Genomic DNA, 12,091 nt, shown 5'->3' with positions numbered 1-12,091 from the left:
GGCCAGTTGGCCCATCGTGCCTGTACCAGCTCTTTGAAAGAGCTATCCAATTAATCCCATTCCCCTGCTCTTTTCCCATAGCCCTGCAAATTTTCCCCTTCAAGTATTTATCTAATTCCCTTTTGAAAGTTACTATTGAATCTGCTTCCACCACCCTTTCAGGCAGTGCATTCCAGATCATTACAACTCACTGCGTAAAAAAATGTTTCCTCATGTTGCCTCTGGCTCTTTTTTCAATCACTGTAAATCTGTGTCCTCTCATTACCGACCCTTCTGCCACTGGAAAGTTTCACCTTATTTACTCCATTAAAACCGTTCATGCTTTTGAACACCTCTATCAAATCTCCCCTTAACCTTCTCTGTTCTAAGGAGAACAAGCACAGCTTCTCCAGTGTCTCCACCCTGAAGTCCATCATCCCTGGTACCATTCTAGTAAATCTCTTCTGCACCCTCTCAAGGCCTTGACATCCTTCCTAAAGTGTGGTGCCCAGAATTGAACACAATACTCCAGCTGAGAGGTAACCAGTGGTTTTAAAGGTTTGGCATAACTTCCTTGCTTTTATTCTCTATGCCTCTATTAATAAAGCCCAGAATTCCATATGTTTAATTAACAGCCTTCTCAACTTATCCTGCCATCTTCAAAGATTTGAATATGTGCACCGCCAGGTCTCTCTGTTCCTGCAGCCCCTTTAAAATTGTACCATTTAGTTTATATTTCCACTCCTCATTCTTCCTACCAAAATGTATCACTTCACACTTCTCTGCATTAAATTTCATCTGCCATGTGTCTGCCCATTTCACCAGTCTGTCTATGTCCTCCCGAAATTGGCTACGTCTACTGCCACTACTATGGTGGCAATAGCACATACTGGTATTGCCACCAACAGGATGTGGGAGGACAATACTCACCAATCCTTTGTCTGGACTGTAATTTGATCCAGTCTGCTGCAGAGTAATTCAAGTTCTCTGGAATGTGCAATTTCATCCAGTCATTGGCAGGCAGGCTACAGAGTTCAGACAAGGCACAGCGCTAACACTACCGAGTTCAGAGAAACCACAGTGCTAACACTACCAAGTTCTGAGGAAGGAAGTTCTGAGGAAGTATCTGAGGAAGGATGTCCTTGCCATGGAGGGAGTGCAACGAAGGTTTACCAGACTGATTCCTGGGATGGCAGGACTGACGTATGAGGAGAGATTGAGTCGACTAGGCCTATATTCACTCGAGTTTACAAGAATGAGAGGTGATCTCATCGAAACATATAAAATTCTAACAGGACTTGACAGACTAGATGCAGGGAGGATGTTCCTGATGGCAGGGAGGATGTTCCCGATGGCTGGGGAGTCACAGTCTCAGGATACGGGGTATGCCATTTAGAATCGAGATGAGGAGAAATTTCTTCATTCAGAGGGTGGTGAACCTGTGGAATTCTCTACCACAGAAGGCAGTGGAGGCCAAGTCATTAGATGTATTCAAGAAGGAGATAGATATATTTCTTAATGCTAAAGGGATCAAGGGATATGGGGAAAAAGCGGGAACAGGGTACTGAGTTAGACGACCAGCCATGATCATTTTGAATGGCGAAGCAGGCCCATAGGGCCGAATGGCCTACTCTTGCTCTTATTTTCTATGTTTCTACATTTCAGAGAATGCACAGCACTGACACTATCGAGTCCAGAGAACGCACAGTGCTGACACTACCGAGTTCAGAGAACGCACAGTGCTGACACTACCGAGTTCAGAGAACGCACAGTGCTGACACTACCGAGTTCAGAGAACGCACAGTGCTGACACTACCGAGTTCAGAGAACGCACAGTGCTGACACTACCGAGTTCAGAGAACGCACAGTGCTGACACTACCGAGTTCAGAGAACGCACAGTGCTGACACTACCGAGTTCAGAGAACGCACAGTGCTGACACTACCGAGTTCAGAGAACGCACAGTGCTGACACTACCGAGTTCAGGGAACGCACAGTGCTGACACTACCGAGTTCAGAGAACGCACAGTGCTGACACTACCGAGTTCAGGGAACGCACAGTGCTGACACTACCGAGTTCAGAGAACGCACAGTGCTGACACTACCGAGTTCAGGGAACGCACAGTGCTGACACTACCGAGTTCAGAGAACGCACAGTGCTGACACTACCGAGTTCAGAAAATGCACCATGCTAACATTACTGAGTTCGGAGAACACACAGCGCTGACACTACCAAGTTCAGATAGGAAGGTGTGAGCCCATTGTGGGATTTCAACATAAGGATGAAAATTTTTAAATCAAGGTGTGGAGGACCGGGAGCCAATGTAGGTCAGCGAGCACAGGGGCGATGGGTGAGCAAGACTTGCTGCGAGTTAGGATACGTGCAGCCGAGTTTTGGATGAGTATATTGAGGGTGGAAGATAGGAGGTCAGCCACGAGAGCATTGGAATAGTCAAGTCTAGAGGTAACAAAGGCATGTATGAGGGTTTCAGCACATGAGCTGAGGCAGGGGTGGAGACAGGCAATGTTACGGAGGTGGAAGTAGGCAGATATGTGGTCAGGAGCTTATCTCAGGGTCAGATAAGACACCAAGGTTGCGAACAGTCTGGCTAAGTCTCAGACAGTGGCCAGGGGAAGGAATGGAGTCAGTGGTTAGGGAACGGAGTTTGTGGCGGGGACCGAAGACAATGGCTTTGGTCTTCCCAATATTTAGTTGGAGGAAATTTTTTCTCATACAGTCGGGCAAGCAGTGTGACAAATGAGAGACAGTGGAGGGGTCGAGGGAGGCAGTGGTGAGGTAGAGCTGGGTGTCGTCAACATACATGTGGAACCTGACATTATGTTTTCGGATGATGTCACCAAGGGGCAGCATGTAGATGAGAAATAGGAGGGGGCCAAGGATAGATCCTTGGGGGACTCCAGAGGTAATACTGCAGGAGCGGGGAGAGAAGCCATTGCAGGTGATTCTCTGGCTATGACTGATAGATAAGAATGGAACCAGGCGAGCGCAGTCACACCCAGCTGGACAATGAAGGAGAGGCGTTGGAGGAGGATGGTGTGGTCAACCGTGTCAAAGGCTGCAGACAGGTCGAGAAGGATGAGGAGGGATAGTTTACCATGGTCACGGTCACAAAGGTCATTTGTGACTTTGTTAAGGGCCATTTCAGTACTGTGGCAAGGGGAGAAACCTAATTGGAGGGATTCGAACATACGGGAAAGATGGGCATGGATTTGGGAGGCGACAACACGTTCAAGGACTTTGGAGAGAAAAGGGAAGTTGGAGATGGGGCGGTAGTTTGCAAGGACGGAGGGGTCAAGGGTTGTTTTTTTGAGGAGGGGAGTGATGACGGCAGATTTGAAGGGGAGGGGGCCAGTACCTGAGGAGAGGGAACCGTTAACAATATCAGCTACCATGGGGGCCAGGAAAGGAAGTTGGGTGGTCAGCAGTTTGGTAGGAATAGGATCGAGGGAGCAGGAGGTCGGTCTCATGGTCAAGATGAGCTCGGAGTGGGCATGAGGAGAGATAGGAGAGAAACTAGAGAAAGATGCACATTCAGGGCTAGGGCAGAGAGGAACCATGTGAGATGTTTGGCTTGGTGGGCTAGGGGAAAGGAGGAAAGTGGCAGAGGCAGCTGAACGGATGGTCTCAATCTCAGTGACAAAGTAGTCCATGAGTTTCTCACATTTGTTGTTGGAGGTGAGGGTGGAGGAGGTAGGGTAGAGGGTTTAAGAAGACGGTTTGTAGTGAAGAGAAGCCAGGGGTTATCTTTGCATTCCAGAACGATCTAGGAATAGTGAGCAGCTATAGCAGAGGAGAGCAGGACCCAATAGTGCTTTATGTGGTCCAGCCAGATTTGGCAATGAATGGCTAAACCATAAACACCATAATGTTCAAGTCTGCGTGCCTTGGACTTAAGGGAGCTGAGATAAGGGCCGTACCGGGGGAGTGACCAGGGTGTCAGAGAGTAATGATTTTAATGGACGAGAGGGTGGTCCAGGTCTGATGGGGGGGGGGGGGGGAAGGAGGAGAGAGTGATCCAGGTCCGATGGGGGGGGGGGGAAGGAGGAGAGAGTGATCCAGCTCCGATGGGGGGGGGGGGGAAGGAGGAGAGAGTGATCCGGGTCCGATGGGGGGGGGGAAGGAGGAGAGAGTGATCCGGGTCCGATGGGGTGGGGGGGGAAGGAGGAGAGAGTGATCCGGGTCCGATGGGGTGGGGGGGGGGAGGAGAGAGTGATCCGGGTCTGATGGGGGGGGGGGGGAAGGAGGAGAGAGTGATCCGGGTCCGATGGGGTGGGGGGGGAAGGAGGAGAGAGTGATCCGGGTCCGATGGAGTGGGGGGGGAAGGAGAGAGTGATCCGGGTCCGATGGTGGGGGGGGGGAAGGAGGAGAGAGTGATCCGGGTCCGATGGGGTGGGGGGGGGAAGGAGAGAGTGATCCGGGTCCGATGGTGGGGGGGATGGAGGAGAGAGTGATCCGGGTCTGATGGGGGGGGGGAAGGAGGAGAGAGTGATCCGGGTCTGATGGTGGGGGGGATGGAGGAGAGAGTGATCCGGGTCCGATGGGGGGGGGGGGAAGGAGGAGAGAGTGATCCGGGTCTGATGGGGGGGGGGGGAAGGAGGAGAGAGTGATCCGGGTCTGATGGTGGGGGGGATGGAGGAGAGAGTGATCCAGGTCTAATGGGGGGAGGAGGAAGAGAGAGTGATCAGGTCTAATGAGGGGGGGGGGGGGGGGTGCAGAGGGTGGGAGGAGCGCTTGATCCGGGTCTAATCTAAAGGGGTGAAGAGAACATGATCAAGGTCTAACAGGGGAAGGAGGAGAAGAGGAGGAACATGATCCAGGTCTAATCCGGGGGCAGGAGAAGACCGTGATCCAGATCTAACAGGGAGGAGGAGAGCGTGATCCATCTCCCCTCTCTAACACCCCCTCCCCCCCATAGATCTGGATCACATTCACTTCCCTCCCCACCCCCACTCCCTTTGGGCTCCCCCTTCCCTTGCTGCTTCCGCTTCCCCCTCCCCCACTTCACCCCTTCCCCACTGCTTCACCCCTTCTTCTGCTCCTCCTGCTGCTTCTCTGCAACACCCCCCCCACCAAACCCACCCCTTCCTCCGGGCTCTGCTCTCCTCCCCCCCCCCCCCATCACTACCTACATCGGCTGTATTTTTGTTGCTGGCCTCTGGTCCGCACCTTTAGCGAACGGCAGTGAGTGACCTACAATGCTAGTCCCTAGCAGTAGTCACAGCACCTGAAGTCTGTTGCTATCCTCCACGTTGTTTATTACATTTCTAAGTTTCTTGTCATCTGCAAACTGAACTTATACCCTCTACACCCAATTCTAGGTCAATAATATATATCAAGAGCAGCGGTCCAATATTGACCCCTGGGGAACACCGCTGTATACTTCCCTCCACTCTGAAAAACAACCGTTCATCACTACTCTCTGCTTTCTGTCCTGTAGCCAATTTTGTATCTAGGCTACCACTGTCCCTTTAATCACACGGGCTTTAATTTTCTTACAAGTTTATTACGTATTACTTCATTAAATGCCTCTTGAAAATCCATATACACATCAACCACACTACCCTTATCAACCCTCACTGTTACTTCAAAGAATGCAAATCAAGTTAGTCACACTATTTTCCTTTAACAAATCTATGCTGACTTTCATTTATTAGCCCATACTTCTGTAAGTGCCAATTAATTTTGTCCCAGGCTATTGTCTTGCAGTCCCTCAGAGTCGAGGATGACTTGCTTCCACTCCGGGAGGGTGGGTTCTACGGTGGCTGAATAGTCCAATCCTGGAGCCGCAGACTGCCACAGGTGGGGCAGGTAGTGTTTAATAAGGCGGGTAGATGAGGCGCTCTGGATTCTGCGTGCTCTTTCCGCTGCTTACATTTGGCCTCCACTTGGTGACATGAGGTGATGGGTGCCTTCACGGATGCATCTTCTTCTTCAGTTTGGGCATTCTCGGGCAAGCGGTTCCCATGTGTTGGTGGGGATGTTGCATTTTTTTTTTAAGGAGAGTGTCCTTATAGCATTTCCTCTGGCCTCCTAGCGATCACCTGCCATTGCAGAGCTCGGAGTAGAGCACTTGTTTTGGGAATCTTGTGTGGGGCATGCGGACAACGTGGCCCGCCCATCGCAGCTGGTTGAGCGTGATCAGTGCCTCAATACTGGGGATCTTAGCCTGGGAGACAACGCTTACATTGGTATACCTATCCTGCCAGCGGATTTGCAGGATTTTGTGGAGGCAACGTTGGTGGTAGCTCTCCAGGGATTTGAGATGTCTGCTGTACATTGTCCACGATTCTGATGCGTGCAGGAGGGCAGGGACCACAGCTGCTCTGTAGACCATGAGCTTGGTGCTGGATTTTAGGTCTCAAGTCTTCAAACACTGTTCCTCAGGCATCCGAAAGCTACATTGGCGCATTGGAGTTGATGTTGACTCACGGGGTACAGGAAATGATCCACACTGTGGATCTTGATGGTCAGAGGAGCAGTGTTAAGTGGCAGGAGCAAGCTGGTAGAGGACCTTTGTTTTCCAGATGTTTAGCCTGAGGCCCATTCTCTCATGCCTCAGTAAATATGTTGACTATATTTCCCTACCATTAGACTGACTGGCCTATAATTGCCAGGTTTATCCCTCGCCCTTTTTTTGCAATCCTCCAGTACTGTCCCCATATCAGGATTGGAAAATTGTGGCCAGAACCTCCACAATTCCTCCCTGCCCTCAGCACGCCAGGATGCATCCCAATCCAACCTCCTTTACTGCTACAATAGCAGCATCCTCTTCTCTAGTGAAGACAAATGCAAAGTATGCATTTAGTACCTCAGGTATGACCCTGCCTCCAAAAGATGTTTTGGACATAGTCAGTCCCACTATTGATGTTTTAAGACTTTTGGGTTCCCTTTTATGTTAGTCACTAATCTAGTCTCACTCTTTGCCCCTCATAGGCCTGGTTCACAATACAGTACAGAACTGGTCATTCATAAGCCTTTGTTTCATTTAAATCTATCTTTAGTTATGCAGGGGGCTCTAGCTTGGGATGCATCTACTCTAACCAAATTAACTGCTCCTCAAAGGCCTCCCCTTCAATTAATATTTTGCCTACAATTTTTGATTTCTGGTAGAAAGGACTATTTTCTCCAGGCAACATAGTCCAATGCAAACTGCTGAGATGCATCTCCCATGGAGAAAGTCAGGCTCTTATCATCCACCCTCCCAAAGCCAAAAACTTGCCACATGTGAACCAGATCTTCGAATGAGATTGTTGACCATTATGTGCTGGGTGTGGTTTTGGTGCACGGCCACACATTTTAAATCAGTTCTAGCAGTGCAGATGAGATTAAGTATAATCACTGAATAGCAAATGGTTGCTCTGGGCAAAAAGTCACAATGCATTTCAATTTCCATTTTACAAGTATGACAAAATAAAGACTCAAGTCTCAAACTGCAAGTGTCCAATCTTTCATGAGAAATTAAAGCTTAGCCCTTAACCAAGTGAAATTCAGAAATGTAAATGAATCTTGAAACAAGAATGTATTCATTAGATTCCATAGTAGACTATTAAATAACCAGACAAATTTGAGTGGAAAAAGTTTTATTAAACCACTTTCAAAAACACTGCGGAATTAATGGTACTGAACTTGTAACTTCATCTTCCTCAATGGATGCAGCTCTGCTCTGACATGGGTTAATCCTTGATAATGTACAATCTATAAAAGGGAAAAAACACAAGTTACCTACCAATGCAATAGAGCAGTTCAGTGCTGCTCAGATCAATGCTCAAATTCTGAAATTGAACAATTAAATTTTACATATCTGAATATTAATTGGCAATATGGCTTATGTGAATACTCCTATTACAATGCTTAAGTAAACTTCCAAGTATGGGCCTGGCATGAAAATCATTTTGCAGTTCTAACATTCCACTCAAAATATTGAGATACAGTATGTGATCAATTTGAAAGATGTGACATTTGGTAAGTGCAGCATGCTTGGGAGGAACAGATGAGATGGACCTTTGATTCCTAAAGCTTTCCACCACTTGTGGGTTTTCCTCACCTTGTGCCTGGGTCTGTTATAGGCTAATTGATAGATTGATTGCTATGATTAATCAACAATTCAATCATCTTATCATGAGACTACCAGGGGGAACCAGGTGGGTGTGCCTTTTTCATCTGGCAATTCCCATGTTCCTCGTAACAGCTCAATTACTGTCTAAACATTGCATAATCTACATCTGACAACCATTTCCAAGTCTTCAGGTTCCTAGAGTAGCATCACTATACTTCAGTAGCAGAACTGGATAATGTTGTCATCATTAGATTAGGAAATGGTTGACCATGACTAGATACACAGCATCTTTATCTTCTGACAAGTCTTGGTCAACAGATGCACTGTTAAAAACATTGATGAAATTTGTCACTCACCAGAGATTTCTGCTAAGTGTTTTAGCAGAAGATGGGATTTCTGGCTCTGCATTCACATTTCTGGATTTTCTTTCACTTCACTAAGAATGTCTTCAGAAGTCTAATACAAATGTACAACAGCAAACAATAAGATCACTACCATGGAAAATGCAATAAATCCTGTTGAAACTTTTTCTTCATTAAAGCATTTGCTCAACTTTGAACAGCCTAAAGAAATTAAGTTACTTACAGTTGTAAGGAAGTTAAACTGGAATTTAATTGAGAGGGATAATTTGACCAAAGCCACAAGAAGTCCTCTTATTGACTGCTGCTTTATTTAATTTTTAAAAAAGATTTATCTATCTCAACTCATATCCAATACTGAGCTTGATTGGTCAGCCAGTTGCAAGGTCCATATAAAGTGAAAGTGGGCAGCCAACCCAAATCATAAGTACATCAACTGCAATTTGGGACCACAAGGATGGCTGGCTGGCAGAAAATTCACACTGGTACATGTAGGTACTGAAGCCACATTCTAAAGCTTTATGAACAGGAGTAGGCCATTTAGCCCCTCAAGCCAGTTCTGCCATTCAATGAGATCATGGCTGACCTGTGTCCTAACTCCAGATATCAGCCTTAGCCCCATATCCCTTAATACCTTTGGTTAACAAAATCCATCAATCTCAGATTTAAAATTAACAATTGAGCTAGCATTAACTGCCATTTACAGAAGAGAATTCCAACCGTCTACCACTCTTTGCATGTGAAGTGTTTCCTAACTTCACTCCTGGCTCTAATTTTTAAGGCTATGTCCCCTAATCCTAGACTCCCCAACTAGTGGAAATAGTTTCTCTCTATCTACCCTATCAGTTCCCCTTAATATCTTGAAAACTTCAATCAAATCACCCCTTAATCTTCTAAATTCTAGGGAAGACAACCCTAGTTTGTGTAATCTCAATTTAACTGAGTCCAGGTATCGTTCTAGTAAATCTATGCTGCATTCCCTCCATGGCCAATATATCCTTCCTAAAGTGCGGTGCCCAGAACAGAACAATACATCAGGTGTGGTCTAACCAGGGCTTTTGTATAGCTGGAGCATAGCTTCGACCCCCTTGTATTCTAGTCCTCTAGATAAAGGCCAGCATTCCATTAGATGTTTTGATTATTTTCTGTACCTGTCCATAACATTTTAATAATCTATGTACATGGTCCTCCACTGTTTCAAGCTTTTCACCATTTAGAAAGTACTCTGATCTATCCTTTTAGGTCCAAAGTGGATGACCTCACACTTGCCTAGTGAAATCCATTTGCCAGTTCTGCCCACTTAATCTATTAATAGTTCTAATTTTATGCTTCCAATGCTGCCTGTCATCTGCAAACTTGGATATGTGGCTTGCTATTTCCCATCTAAGTTGTTAATAATGCAAGTTGTTGGGGGACTGCAACAACAGTAGTGAATTACTAATATTATTCCAGATGAAATATTGCAATTCTATCGGAAGTGAAGAGGTTGGTACAACAGAAAATGAATGCACAAGTTACAAGATAGTAGTCCAAACAGGTTCAGCATAAGCCACTGAGCAAAGTTGCAGTCATTGTTGAGAGTTAGAATTCCTGCCTTAAGTTCATTAGATTTTAACTCTTCCAAGTCTTCTTCAGATCACTACGGTATCACCACTTAATATTTCAGTAGCAGAACTGGAAGTTATCATCATAAGACTGGGTTATTTGGCAATGCAGATAATGAACAGGGGTTGTGGAACTAGAGACTGCATAAATTCCTATCTGGGGTATTTATTTTAGATTTCTGGTAAAGAACCTAGTAAGAAAGCAAGATAGACCAATGGTCCCTGCCTACTCAAAATATTAGAATGCTAAGAAAAAAAGTACATCCAAACTAGTCATTATACTGTACCAGCAGTTTTTAAATTCTTGTTAGTGAACTGCTATAAAAATATGGGCTGGTGTAAAATCATTGGTCAGTTTAAATTATACCAGGCCATCAAAAAAACTCACTTCCCAAGCATTTCCATTGCCCCAACTTGGCAGGTCGTGTCCAATTCCATGGTGTTGATATGCTCAAATCTGCAGGAGAGATTTTAAACACAGAAGTAAATAAACAGGACTAATACTAAACCTATACAGAAAAGATCATCCCAAACCTGATCACAAGCTGGCATATGACACCCCCTACACACCAGCCTACAAATAACTCGTGGTGCTGGCAATCTAGTTTGAAAGCAGGCTATGAAGTGGAACTAAAAAGGTTCATATTCAAGGCTCAGCAAGCTCCTGATCTTAGTTGTGCCATTAGACACTGAAGCAGAGCCTAGTGCATCAGGAAAGAGTCACCACCACTCATAACATCCTAATGGGCATAGGCCTAGAACCAAACTCACCCCACTGATGTCTACATCACAATTCCCCACATACAAATCTCACTGCTACAGCATTAAAAAGAATTATGACATTATTAATTATTCAGTCAAAAATGTTCCTCTAGTTACAAGATCTTGCACAACTGCTGGAAACACACACGTCATGCAGCATTTTGGATGTAATTGCTCATTCGAGCACAAAAATTACACCTAATTACACTGTCTTTTCTCTGGGCCTGCATTTTCAGTGATGGGTCTTCGTTATAATGTTATTACTTGGGCAAACACGACTAACTTCAATACTCAGGGTCTGCAAACAATCCCCATTCACCACTATAGGGACGGTCAAAAATTAATTGGAGCACCTTCATGGTTCCAGTCCAGGTCTAGAATTCATCGTTCCGGTGTAACGCCGATCTGCTTCTAATCTTGTCTGCGCCTCGTCCTTGATGGCACTAAAAAAAAAACACCAAGAAATTATCATCGGATCAGGAACCACCTTTACTAGAACATACTGGAACTATTGATCAGCAAGTGCTCAGTTCTCCAAGATAGATTTCCACAGGGTGAATTCAGTTTATCGCAGCAAATAATCATCATCATGGACACTTGCTCAATTTTACCACCACCACCAACACGGTTATTAAATATTTAAATATAAAAACCCACAGCCCGGGAAGAGCGGCCTGACACGAGGCGCGGTCTCTCCCTCCCTCCCTCCCTCCCTCTCTCCCCGGGGAGGCTCCACTCCGCGCCCGGACTCCATTCCACCGCTCTCCCCAATGCGCTCAAATCTCACGCACTGGGAGGGTGTCACGGACCCCAGGCCCCAACTATAATTTCTTACTCTAGGTGAGGCCTCCAGGCCGGGGAACCGGCGCCGAGAAACATTCCGACCACCCAGCGGCGAAAAGAGCGACACGCGGCCCTCCGGCCTGTATATATAGGCAGCGCGGGCGGACGTGACGTCATTGAGGCGTGACGTCAGGTGGGGCGGGGTTCGGGTGATTGTGCGCGCCGCGTCATTCAGCTGAAGCGCCTGATTGGTGGGGGGCTGGCAATTGTTGCCGGTGTGGATTCTATTCGTCGCCCTCTGCGCGGGAGAATTATATTTGATTTAAGACCTTAAGAGATAGGAGCAGGAGTTGGCCATTGGGAAGTTCGTGGACTTCTTCTGGGCCAAAGGGATGCACTGGGTCGCTGCCGCGGTCCTGAGTCTCCCGCTTAGGGAGGGCGGTCAGGGGCTGGTGTGCGTCCGCACCCAGGTGGCAACTTTCCGCCTTCGGATGCTGCAGCGATACCTGTACGCGGAGCGTCCTCTT

The 12,091-nt window shown here is 46.8% G+C and overlaps 1 long non-coding RNA gene and 1 other non-coding gene across 2 annotated transcripts; both read right to left on the bottom strand.

Annotated features, from left to right (window-relative positions):
• Positions 1 to 7,563: 7,563 nt before the first annotated feature.
• On the bottom strand, positions 7,564 to 11,677 carry LOC137325234 (uncharacterized). Its single transcript, XR_010963846.1, has 5 exons — positions 11,617 to 11,677; positions 11,135 to 11,224; positions 10,408 to 10,476; positions 8,413 to 8,512; positions 7,564 to 7,695 (listed from the first exon to the last, which is right to left on the bottom strand). It is a non-coding gene; the product is annotated as an uncharacterized lncRNA (long non-coding RNA).
• On the bottom strand, positions 11,299 to 11,379 carry LOC137326058 (small nucleolar RNA SNORD55/SNORD39). Its single transcript, XR_010964076.1, has one exon. It is a non-coding gene; the product is annotated as a small nucleolar RNA SNORD55/SNORD39 (small nucleolar RNA).
• Positions 11,678 to 12,091: the final 414 nt, after the last annotated feature.

This window comes from Heptranchias perlo, chromosome 9 (assembly GCF_035084215.1).
Source record: "Heptranchias perlo isolate sHepPer1 chromosome 9, sHepPer1.hap1, whole genome shotgun sequence".
NCBI lineage: Eukaryota > Metazoa > Chordata > Chondrichthyes > Hexanchiformes > Hexanchidae > Heptranchias > Heptranchias perlo.
This window is presented reverse-complemented; position numbering and strand designations above follow the sequence as displayed.